The sequence below is a fragment of the Mastomys coucha genome, unplaced genomic scaffold (assembly GCF_008632895.1).
Source record: "Mastomys coucha isolate ucsf_1 unplaced genomic scaffold, UCSF_Mcou_1 pScaffold22, whole genome shotgun sequence".
NCBI classification, from domain to species: domain Eukaryota; kingdom Metazoa; phylum Chordata; class Mammalia; order Rodentia; family Muridae; genus Mastomys; species Mastomys coucha.
The window spans coordinates 65,776,707-65,788,799 of record NW_022196905.1 but is presented as its reverse complement, the minus strand read 5'-3'; positions in this window follow the sequence as shown (position 1 = coordinate 65,788,799).

The following is a 12,093-nucleotide window of genomic DNA, read 5'->3' as shown; positions in this document are numbered from 1 at the left end:
TTTTGGTTTTTTGAGACAGGGTTTCTACTCTATAGACTAGGCTGGCCTTGAATTCAGAAATCCACCTGCCCCTGCTTCCTAAGTGCTGGGATTAAAGGTGTGCCCCACCACTGCCCTGCTAAAGCCAGAAATCTTAAAGAACCATTCTCACTAAAGTAAGAGAAAACAAATTGTGTGAATCTGGGAGATTTTTGTACTTTTCAGTATGTAAATTACACATGAATAATTCATTTTCCTCAGGAGCAAGCAATGAGGGCCAACCTTCCTGCTGAAGACAGTGAAAAGCTCTAGATAAAATATTTTGAAAAGAAAACTATCAAGAGGCTGGAGAAATGAGTATGCACTTAGGAACACTTGCTGCTCTTGGAGAGGGTCTGGGTCCCATTACCAGCACCCACTCTGGCTGGCTCACAGCTCCAGGGGATCTGACATCTGGGAGTGCTGTACCCAGGTACACATACTCTGTCTCTCTGTTTCTCTCTCATGTACAGACACAGACTCATATACAGAGACATTCATACACATCAATCATATTTTCAAGACATAAAAAGACAGTTGGAAACTCAGATTATTTTTTCGGGTTAAAGTTTATAGCCAGAGAGACCAGAACACCAGAACAGAAATAACCAACCTGAGCTTACCACAGTCTCTCCCTCCTCTCAGACACCATCGACAGGGTGGCTTGGTGTCCCTTGCAGAGTCAGGGAGGAAAACGGGAGGCGAAGGCAAAGGTGCTATGCTGGGGGGCTTGTGTCTGCAAAGCGATCCTAAGATGAACTTGTATTCACCAAAGGTTATCTTTATAATCGTATCTGGAACACCTTTGGTTAGTTCTATGTCAACTGGATACAAGCTAGAGTTATTGGGGAAGAGAACAGACCCTAGTTGAGAAAATGTCCCCACCAGACTGGTGTGTGGACAGTCTCTGGGGCTGGTTCCCACCCTGGGAAGGCACTCCTGGATTGTAAAAGAAAGCAAGTTGAGCAACCCAGGAAGGGCAAACCAGTAAGCAGCACCTTCTATGGCCTCCTCATTAGTTCCTGATGTGCTTGAGTCCCGGCCCTGATTTCTTTTACTGATAGACTGTTACCTGGACATATAATCAAAATAAACCCTTCCCTCCACAAATTGCCATTGGTTATGGTGTTTTACCAGAGCAATAGAAACTCTAAGACAATACATGACTGCAGGGCTCTAAACTCTCAAACCGCCATTATATATTTTTAATCTCTATTTTTATTTTCCGTATATGATGGTTCTACCTGCGCATATGTCTGTGCACCATTTGCTCACACTGCCCCGAGAGGCCGAAGGAAGGTACCGGATCCCCAGGAGGACTGGAGTTACAGAGGGTTGTGAGCTGTACGGTTAGTGCTGGGAACTGAACCTAGGTCCTCTGGAAGAGCTTAACTGCTGATCTTAATCTTTAGACACTGGCAAAAAAAAAAAAATAAATAAATGCAAAGATTTCAAGGAAGGCATAGATCCAAGCCTGGCTTGGGAGAACCAGCACCTGGTTTTCCTAGGGCAAACATTTAGCAAGATTTATGAAGCATAGCAGCCACTAATTTAGGACGTATCTAATGACATTTAGGCTATAAGTGGCCCCAATTGGCCTGTCACACTGCTGAGTACAGCTGTGGGGGTAGGCTCCAGGATGACAATGCCTCAGACATAGTGCAAGCCTTTATCTATGAGCAATGACTCCAGGGATAAACACATTGACAGCTGTCCCCGGGAGATCCCTGTCGCAATTCTCTTCCCCTGTCATTTTCTAAGCTGCTTGATGTCGTTGGTACGAGTCCTTGGCATCTCTCTCTTTTTTTTTTTTTTTTTTTTCCGAGACAGGGTTTCTCTGTGTAGCCCTGGCTGTCCTGGAACTCACTCTGTAGACCAGGCTGGCCTCGAACTCAGAAATCTGCCTGCCTCTGCCTCCCAAGTGCTGGGATTAAAGGCGTGCACCACCACTGCCTGGTAGTCCTTGGCATTTCTTGATCATTTTATAGAGGTTCCTCCTCTACCTATCATGTTCTGTTGTTTGGATCAAGTAAAGATAGTTCATCCCAATCTAAGACCTGGAGGTCCATTATGCAACCTTAGAAGCAGGGAACACAGTGAGTGCATCTCATCCCCTTGCTCCTGAGTTTCTGTGACAGTTTGTATGCTCCTCCCTTTAACCCTGCCAGGCTGCCCTGTAGTGGTCAACTGTTCCTCAAAAGGCCATCTGTTTTGTAAATTGAAACTCATTAAAACATAGACATTTAACCTATACGTAAGTAACAAACCCTCATGTTGGGACGAATACTGATTAAAATACTGACCATCTTTCAATAAACAGGTTATAAAGAGCTGATATGCACGTGGTGACCTGGCCCCTGTGATATCCAGCAGCAGCCAGGCCTGCATCCGTGGTGATTTCTTTGATCCCCTTCTTCTCACATTATCTGATGGCTCCCAGTGGTTTCTGGGTGTGGTTAAGGACTTTACCTCTATGATGCCAGGTACTCTAACCACATTTTTTTCTCTAAAGTTTCAACTGAAAACATGTTTAGAAAGGCTGTGTTCTGTGGTGTGGAGTAGTAAATTCTCACAAGGCCTCTCAACAGGAAATATCATCAAAAAGTGCCCTGCCAACCCTTTTCTGATGTGATAGCAGGCCAGGGCTAAGGGCTAAGCATCCTCAGTAAAAGAGGAGGGGCCTACTCAAGCTTGTCTCTGGATATTTCCACCATTCAAAATATAGGTAGCTCTGTGAGGAGAGGGACTGTCTCGTGACAAATCTGGAGTCCTTACCATTCTTGAAAACCATCTGCTGAGATGTCCCCCTGCTTGTCTGATTGGTCACTTAGAACTTCATAATACAAGCACGGCCAGGAGGTCACACTTGTGGCTTTGATTGGCCCTGTCATTGACCCATGGGTTCTATCCTTATGTCTCTAGTTGGCAGTGACAGAGCCAGTTAGAGCCTGAGATAGTACAAATGCCTTTAAATGGGCCGGTTTTCCCAGCATCGGCTATTAGGAAGGATTTTGTGAAGAATTGTGACTTGCCATCTTAAGTGAATCACTATGCTGATCCACGGCATTTATTAACCTTTGTTGTGATTCTGCTTGGATGTTTGCCAAGAAGACCAGGTCTCAACACGTCTGACCATATCTGCCCTTTCAAGGGTTAATAGACCAATTTAGCTAAAGTGAGTCATGATATGCTAATTGGTACCAAGCTCTTCGGAAATAATTACTTTGTTTTGAAGTCTTAATTTGGAGACTACGTCAAAAGTCTCCTTGATGCTTTCCTGGAAGTCTTAAGAGTTACAAAATCATGAAACATTTTGCCTCTTAGTGAATTCCTGATGGACATGGTGGTTCCTTTTTAAATAAAGACATTTTAAAAAGGCCGAATCAGAAGTTGTTAGGTACATGAATTAAATTGCCACACACACACACACACACACACACACACACATACACACACACACACATTGGCCAGTGTTTGAGTTGAAGGGAGACCTATGTAGTCAAAAACAACTCAGCAGCTTTGGAGTATAGTTTCCGTTTCTCCCAAGGCAACCACTGCTTGGCCAGGCCCATGGCTCTAAGGATGCCATTCTCAATGGTTTAAGAGCAGAAGAACATTAATCACCCACAGGAAGCCCGCTGAGTGTATTCCAGAGCAGTTTGTTGAATTCTTGTTTTTAAGGAAAGGACCCATGAATCTAGCTCCCACTCTCCAGCCCCACTCCCTTCTTAGTTATCAGACTCTTGGGATATGAAAAAGATAGAACAAGAAGACCACCAGGACCACTCTCGCCTTTAAGTGGCACGTCACTCCTTACCAAGGATTCTATTGGCTGAATGTGATAATCTCGGTGGCTGTGAGACCACCTGGACCCAGCTTCTCAGAGCTGCTTCTGTGAGTCTTTTCCTAATTTCAGTTGTTGTTGTGATGGTGGTGGTGGTGGTTCTGTTGTGTGTGTGTTTGTGTGTGTGTGCATGGATGTGCATTTTTTATATGTGTATATATGTCTATGTATGTATGTGTGTGTATATGTATCTGTATGTCTGTGTGTTTGTGTATGTCTGTGTGTATGTGTGTCTGGATATGTATGTGTGCTGGGTATTGAACTCAGGACCTTACACATGTACTCTGATGTATTTAGCTATGAAAGTCCCAAGCAACATAAATAAGAAAGATATTCTCTTCCTTGAATTCAGATGGGCTGTGTCACTTATGGCTCTGTTATCTTTTCAGCACCCCTCATCAGTGAAGGAAGTTATGGAGACTTCTTTCATTTGTAGTAGATTGGGGCTCCCTGACATATGGCATGGCACCCCTAAGTCTGCTCTTTGTAGGCAAACTATGGGCCTTGCTTGTCTCCTTTGCCTCAGAAGACTGGACAAGCTCAGGACAAGTGTTCAGCCCCAGACCTCCTTGGCACAACACAAACTGGGGTCTCCACTTTCATCCTTTTCTTTGATTGCTTCAGACTCCCACACCCTACTCCACACTTGAATGGCATGCCCCAGGGTCTTTTCAGCTTCATCGCTTCTCATTTGATTTGGGGTGTATTTTATTGAGTCGTTTTTGCTCTACAGAAAAGGCTGATCTTGAAAACCGTCTAGCACCCCACTAATGAAAACCGATGTGTTTATATGAAATGTTACGGCATACAAGCCTTCTCTCCCTACTTGCAGTGCCCCAATCCACCAGTCCTGGAGCAGAGGAGCTTAGTCCTACATGTTAGGTCTGGATTTCATCATTGTCTCTGCCAGTCGTCAAGACTTTTTCTCAGACTGGCTCCCAGATGCCCTGGCCTCTGCCATCACCATGCGAAAATCCAATTGTGAGCTCAGCTGCGAGCCTGTTCTGGCTGGAAGTCGCCACCGGACCAGGGCTGCTTTCCTGAGAGCTTCATCCTGATGGGTGTGTGGCATTTGCAGAGGGAGATGAATGGTGGAGGGCAAAGTTGGGACCTGGATGGATAGTTTACTCACGACAGGTGATGGTGCCCACGATAGCCTTGAGGAGCCCTGCATGGCAGCAGCTGGATCCAGTTTGTGAGCATCAGGTGGAATTAGGAGCTGGAATTTTATGACAGCAGCTTGAGGTTTCTTTGAGGGAAGAATGAGTGGTAGAGAAGCAGGCGGGGCTGGTTAGAAGAGCAGAGCGCAGGCCTGCATGCATTTTAGGAGCATCAGCACAGAGGAGATTTCTGAGCCAGAGGACCAAGCTGGGTCTGAAGAGCTCTGATGAGAGTCAAGATTTGCCGGGCCAGAAACGCTCACTTCTTTTGCTCTCCTGCCACTTTTCTCATTGGCTAATCACCCCCTCCCTTTCCTGTTATCTTCCCATGTAAGTTTCCTCTCAGGCTGTAGATGCAGAAATGGCATGGTTTCCAATAACTACTGTATGCGAGCGCCATCTTTTTTGAGAAGAGTCCCAAATTTGCTGGGAACCAAAGAGAGCTGTAGCACAGTTAACAGTTTCCTTATGATTTTACCTTTGTTTGGAAAAAAGGTTTCCTTTAGTCAAATGACTCTGCCCATTTTTCATGACTCATAGCCCATTTCTTATCCTTGTACAGAGAAATTATATCATGAACAGGTCTTTAAGTACCATATATAAGCAAATTTCCTGATATGCCTTTCATGGGCCAGGCTCTTGGTTACAACTTGGCCTAGGACTTGGCAGGTCTTAAAAATTCAGCCCAAAATTAAAAATTTGGGTCTTTCTCCCAAAGCACCTTGTTCTGAGAGTGTTCAGTCACTGATCAGTTGGGTGGCTTCTCCATGGCACCCCAGAAGAATCATGAGCCAGGCCCACAGGGCCCTTGACTCTACAACTGTTACTGTGTGAAAGAACACTTCCAGAATGGAACAGTACAAGTTCAAAAGGCCCACAGAGGGTCGCCCAAGAAATGTAATGCCTTCCCATATGGAATGCCAAAGCACCTGATTCAATTCCCAGCAACCACATGGTGGCTCACAACCATCTGTAAAATGGGATTTGATGCCCTCTTCTGACTTGTACTTAAGCCCGAGCTGGGGTCCAAGTCTAAAGACTGGTATCCAAGTTCAAAGCCTGGCGTTCAAGTGTGAAGAAGGTCAGTGCTCAAGTGCCAAAGCTTGGTGTTCGAGTCTGAAGGCAGGTGTTCTAGTGTGAAGACAGGCAGTTATAGTGTTTCCTCTTTCTCGGGGAGTTCGGTCAAATACTGTTCTGGTCGGGAATTAAGGACATGAGGCCGATCCACACCAGGGAGGACAATCTGCTTTACTGAAAGTCCCATGTTTCATTGTGCCCAAAACACTTCCACAGAAATGTCCAGAACACTGTTTGACTTCCTATCTGGCATTACACAACATAGGAGCTGACCCATACATAACAGCCACCAAACGGCAAGGAAAGAAGAGATGGTTTTAATCAATCAAGGAGAGCTTTCTTTAAAAAGCTACCCCTCCCATCCCCCACCTCGCATTGTTTCCTTTCAGCTTCTTGGAATTTTCAGTAAACAATTAGGTGACTAAGAAACAGAAGCCGGCACCCTGGGTGAAGGTGCTGGCTGCCAAGCATGACGGCCTGAGCTCCATCCCTGGGACCCACGCGAAGGGAGGAGAGAACTGATCACAGGAAGCTTGTCTTGTAATCTCTGCTCATGCTGCCTCAGGACTAGCTATATGATCCTGTGCAAGCTCCATCTTTTCTTGCCTCAGTTTCCTCACAAATGAAGGTGGGGGAGATGACAGCTCCTTTTGCTTGGGTGGAGTTGAGCAAATGGAAAGAGAGTTGAGATGAGCTGGCCCATGCTGCCTTAACAGGTGCAAATCTCAGGTGCTTTAAAACTACAGAGGTGCTATCTGTGCTGGTGGGCTGACAGTAGGCTCCACAATGTCCTCCCTCATTCAAGCACAGGAGAGAGTCTCCATGGCCTCTGATGGTGGTTTCTGTGGTGGAGAGGGAAAACGGCGGCATCATGTAGCAGCTCTTAACGACTTTTTGTTCTGCATTTCATTTTTTGCTCATTTGCGCATTGGCTAGGGGTAGTGAATCCCACCTTCCTCCTGGAGACAAGAGAACTGGGATTCTGGCTGTCTTTCTAGTGAGTACCACAGGCCCCATCCCTGATCCCTCAATCATCTATGGCTCTCTGCATGGAGCAGAGCCACATAAAAGAGGATTAAGTAGAGACTTGCAGAGGGAATAGGAAAAGGGGGGAGGGAGGGGAAAGGGTAGGTGTGCCTGGGACAGAAATAATGAGATTAGTGAGTCGGGGTTCTGAGAGTGAGAGGGGGTGTCACTTTTCAGTGCCCTTTAACTTTAGTTGTTTTATTCCGCTGGCCCATCAGGCTAAGATAGGCCTCAAAATGACCCACTCATGAAGCAACAAACCTGAAAGGGACTTCTAGGACTATTGTTGGAAATACGCAAATCTGTACCTCACTTAGCCAGGACATCCTCTCTCTGCTTCATCCGTGGATTGGGATTAAAACATGATTGCTTTTATTATAAGCTGGGGCTGTAGTTCAGTAATAGCATTAACACTTGCCTAGCAGGCACAAGCTCACAGCTTGAGTTTCGGGATCACGTCTAAAAAGCTGTGCCCACTGTTCAACTGTATGCCTCTTCGTGGATCACTTACTGGACTTCTTAGAATGTTGTCCATGGCTCCAGAAGAAATTAAACACAAGTTAGGTTCTGCTCTTATTTATAAAATGTTTTTCTTGGCCAGGTATGGTGTCATACACCTTTAATTCCAGCATTTGGGAGGCACAGGCAGGGGATGCATGCCTGGCTTCACATGTGTGCCAGCAGAGACCAGAACAGTCTGGACTGGAGGGACAGACAGTTGAGAGCTGCCATATAGGTGCTGGGAATTGAACCTGGGTCCTAAGAAACAGCAGACAGTGCTCTTAACTATTGAGACAGCTCTTCAGGCAGGACTTTTTTGTTTTTGTGTTTGCTTTTTGTTTGTCTGTTTGAGACAAGGTTTCACTGTGTCCTGGAACTTACTTTGTAAACCAAGCTGGCCTTGAACTCACAGAGATCTGCCTGCCTCTGCCTCCCAGGTGCTGGGATTAAAGATGTGTGTCACCTCTGCCTGGCTGGTCATTTTTATTAGCTAAATTTCATTTTTATAATATTGAATTTGCTTCTCCTGTTCCAAGATTCTGACCAAAGTACCACATTTGATCACCGTGTAGCCTCACTTTATTTTGATTAATATGAAAATATCACACTGACTCATTTATGCAGACAACCAAACGAATCTGAATTCAAAGCAAGCCCAGAGACTGGAAATTTAACATTCCAAGAACAAGCAAGATTGCCCCCTAGTGTCCAATATAGATAACAGCATCCTAAACAGCTCACTGAAGAATGAAGACGACAATTGGCTATTTCGTTTAAAAATGTCCAAATGGGGCCAAGCATGGTGCTACACACTCTTATTTCCAGCCCTTGGGAAGTAGAAGCTGGAGGACCTCAGTGAGTTCAAGGCCAGATTTATCCACATTAGCAAGCTCCAGGATAAGCCAGACTACAGAGATCCTGTCTCAAAAATAAAGAAAATAAAATTAAAAAAATAAAATAGAATGGCAAGATGGATTTGACACATATTTCCTCCCCAATAATCATTTTAAAGACAATATTTATATAATAAGCACACCAAGGGCTACCAAAGGAAGCGTAGGATCTCCTGTCTCTTATTTTCTCCAACCTAGTGGAAGCACTGGTATTAGAGAAACCCCTTTAGCATCTGGAACATGTCTGGAACACATCTGGCTGTGAGATAAATACACTTGCTGCGACTGAGCATGGCGACTAGAAACAAGGGAGAGCGGCTGGCAGTGGTTAGCTAAAGAACTAAGAGGCAGGGGGCTGGCACGCTGCTGAGTGCATTCTCACTGGCAAGCTCACAGGCTCCTGGGGAAGAGAAGCCAAGAGCTGGGGAGACCATGACTCTAAAGGTTTGGGCTTTATTTGGTTTTAGGGAGTCCTAACAGTGATTTCCTCCCCTCCACATTTCTACTGGTGTAAAGTTATCTGTGTGCCCGTTCTAGAACAGGGGTTGTGTCTGTTTTGCAAACTGTTGGTTGGCTGGGATAAGAGTGGGGTGCCCCAACCCTTCTGCAATGACAGGTATAGATCTCTCTCTCTCTCTCTCTCTCTCTCTCTCTCTCTCTCTCTCTCTCACACACACACACACACACACACACCACACACAACACAAAAACACACAAACACACACACAGGCAAAGGAAAATGGGCACTGTTTCAGTGAAATACAAATTTACTGCTGGAGAATTACTTTCTATCACTGGGGCAGAAAACACAAAGTGCACATTGGGATCCCGTTCCTCCTTCTCCCATCCTGGGATGCACGGCCTCATATGATTTCTGAAATGGAGTGAGAGCACAGAACAACACAGGTGGGAGAGACCTCATGATTGTTTTGGCACACCTAGGTATCTAGCCATTGTGCTCTGCTGAAGAGCTATTCGAAGGCCATTGTAACCCTAAATCCCCAGTGCCATGTAATCTAATAGTCCTGGGCTACCAGTGTCTCGGTGTGGATGTCTTTAGACACAAAACTGTGCTTCTCATGGTTTCTCCACCCCCCCCCCCCATACAAGAACCTAGTATTATATATTTTCTTAGTCATTTTAATTTCCCTCAAATTCTGCTTTGGCTATTGATCCCTAGGCTATATATAACTGGTATTTTATAGTTCCCAGGTATTTGTTCTTTTCAGGTACTTTTCCATAGTTGACTTCAGCTTTCATTTCATATGGCCAGAGAACATACACAGTATGATTTCAATACTTCTAACTACATTTGTGTTATGCCCTAGCATGTGACCTTCGGTGAAGAGCCCATTTGCATTGATGTTACAGCCTTCAAGACTGTTAATTTTAGCAAGTGGATTGTTTTTGAGAGTAACATACATTCTCAGGTCATTGTATGATAAGTAATTTTAGATTAAACGCTGAGCATTTTCAATATTAGACTACATATTAAGGTAATCCAGCACTGTTTTAATTTTTTACTATTTATTTATATGAGTACACTGTAGCTGTCTTCAGACACACCAGAAGAGGGCATCCGATCTCATTACAGGTGGTTGTGAGCCACCATGTGGTTGCTGGGATTTGAACTCAAGACCTCCTGAAGAGCGGTCAGTGCTCTTAAACCGCTGAGCCATCTCTCTAGCCCCAGCACTGCTTTATTTAAATCAACCCGAACAGGTTCAGACCTCAAATTCTGGACCATTTGCTGCAGCTCTGAACAGCAGGTCTCTGAACACTGGATTTGTCGCTCCTGTGACCGTTCAGTACCCTATGTCCTGGAACAAATTGAACCTCAGTTTCCAAAATTTGCTGGGCTCTCTCAGGTCTGGTGTATGTATGTGTAGTCTAGAAGGGAAGTTTGAAGCTTGTGTTAGTAAGAAACAGGAAAAGGAGTTTGGTGTGGTGGTGCACGTCCTTAATCCCAGAACCTGGGAGGCAGAGGCAAGTGGATTTAGTTTGAGACTACTTTGGTCTACACAGAGTTCTAGGCCAGCCAGGAGACACTGTCTTAAAACATTAACAAAAACAAAACAAAACAAAACAAAACACCACATCAAAATAAAAAGGGGGGATTTGTTCCTTGTCTTCTCTAGGCTTCCCTCTTGCCTCGCAAAGGCACACCCCCCCCCCTCCGGACAGAAATATATTTCCTTTGGAATTGACACCCCACCATGACTACTGCATCACTCTGGCCATTCTCAAGAGAGAGAACAAACAGAAAAGCGGTCCCTTTCCCGCTCCCTGTGCAGGAGGGCAGAGCTCCCATCCACTGCAGCTGGGCGGGTGGCACTGCTTGCCTTCGCGGCTTCTGTGGGAGGGCTTTCCCACATGCGCCATCAGAGAAGGCTCAGCAGCTCCGTGGCAGCAAGGATGTGGCTGCAGCAGGTGTGTGTGCGTTCTTGAGCTCTTAGGAGAAAAGGGCAGAAATGGAAGCTCCCTCCGCTGTGATCGACTCCCTTCTCCAGTCGGCTTTTATTTCCCGAGTTGACATTTGCCTTTTGTCCAGCAAATTTCACTAAGTGGGGTTTTGGTGGTCTGGTAGAAATCCAAAGTGCCATTATTTTTCAGAGCCCTCAATCAGAAGAAGCAACTGCCTTTATTGGAAAGGGCGGACGAATGCATTTATACAATGGCATGTAAAAGCTGTGAGAACGAACCAACCGTGGTGACACTGGCGACACGGGTGAACCTTGTTTTTAAGTGGCTGAATGGGAAAGAAAACCATTTTTGGCCTTCAATCAATGAGAAAATACAAATTGTATGGCTTGACTTGAGGCTCAAAACTATTATCGGTGTCAGGTATGAGGACAGCTACAACTTGGGGGATGCGAGTGATCGCCTTCAGACTTTCTGGGTGGTGGGGCCTCTCATCTGAAAGGTGTTTGTAGTGAGAATTCTTCCAGATCACTGGCCACCTTCACTTTTCTGAACATATTTTATGCATCCATTTAAGAGCCATTTGAAAAACGAACCCTTTTGGTTGCAAATGACCAAATCTGAGTGGAACCTGGCCCAAGTTCTGGGGGAAGTTTAGGAGAGTACCAAGGGGAGCGGCACTGGCCTCATGAACAGTGAGTGTGCACCTAGGGCACTACAAGTGCTTCCTTCGGAAAACGGATACTGACAAAAGGTTGTCTTACATCTTCGGCACACAGATCTATTTTGTGTTTGTTCACGAACTGGCTCATACATGTGAGCAGCATCCCCGGCAGAGGAAAAGGTCTCCTACTCCACCTTTATGGTTCTCATGGGTTTTTATGTTGTTTTAATTTAATTCAAACCTGATTAATCCACTAGTGAGGCACCTTAGAATTCAGGGGATGTTGACTTTGGTACTCTCGGATGTGGGACAGAGAATTCTATGTTCCAGCAGCCCTCCAGGTTAATCTAAAGTTGAGCTCAGACTATCTTAACTCTTTGATGACATCTATTTTTTTTCTTTTAAAAGTATTTTTGGCTGATGGGGTGGGGAGGATGGCTCAAAGTGCATGAAGATCTGATTTTTTTTTTTTTTTTTTTTTTTTTTTTT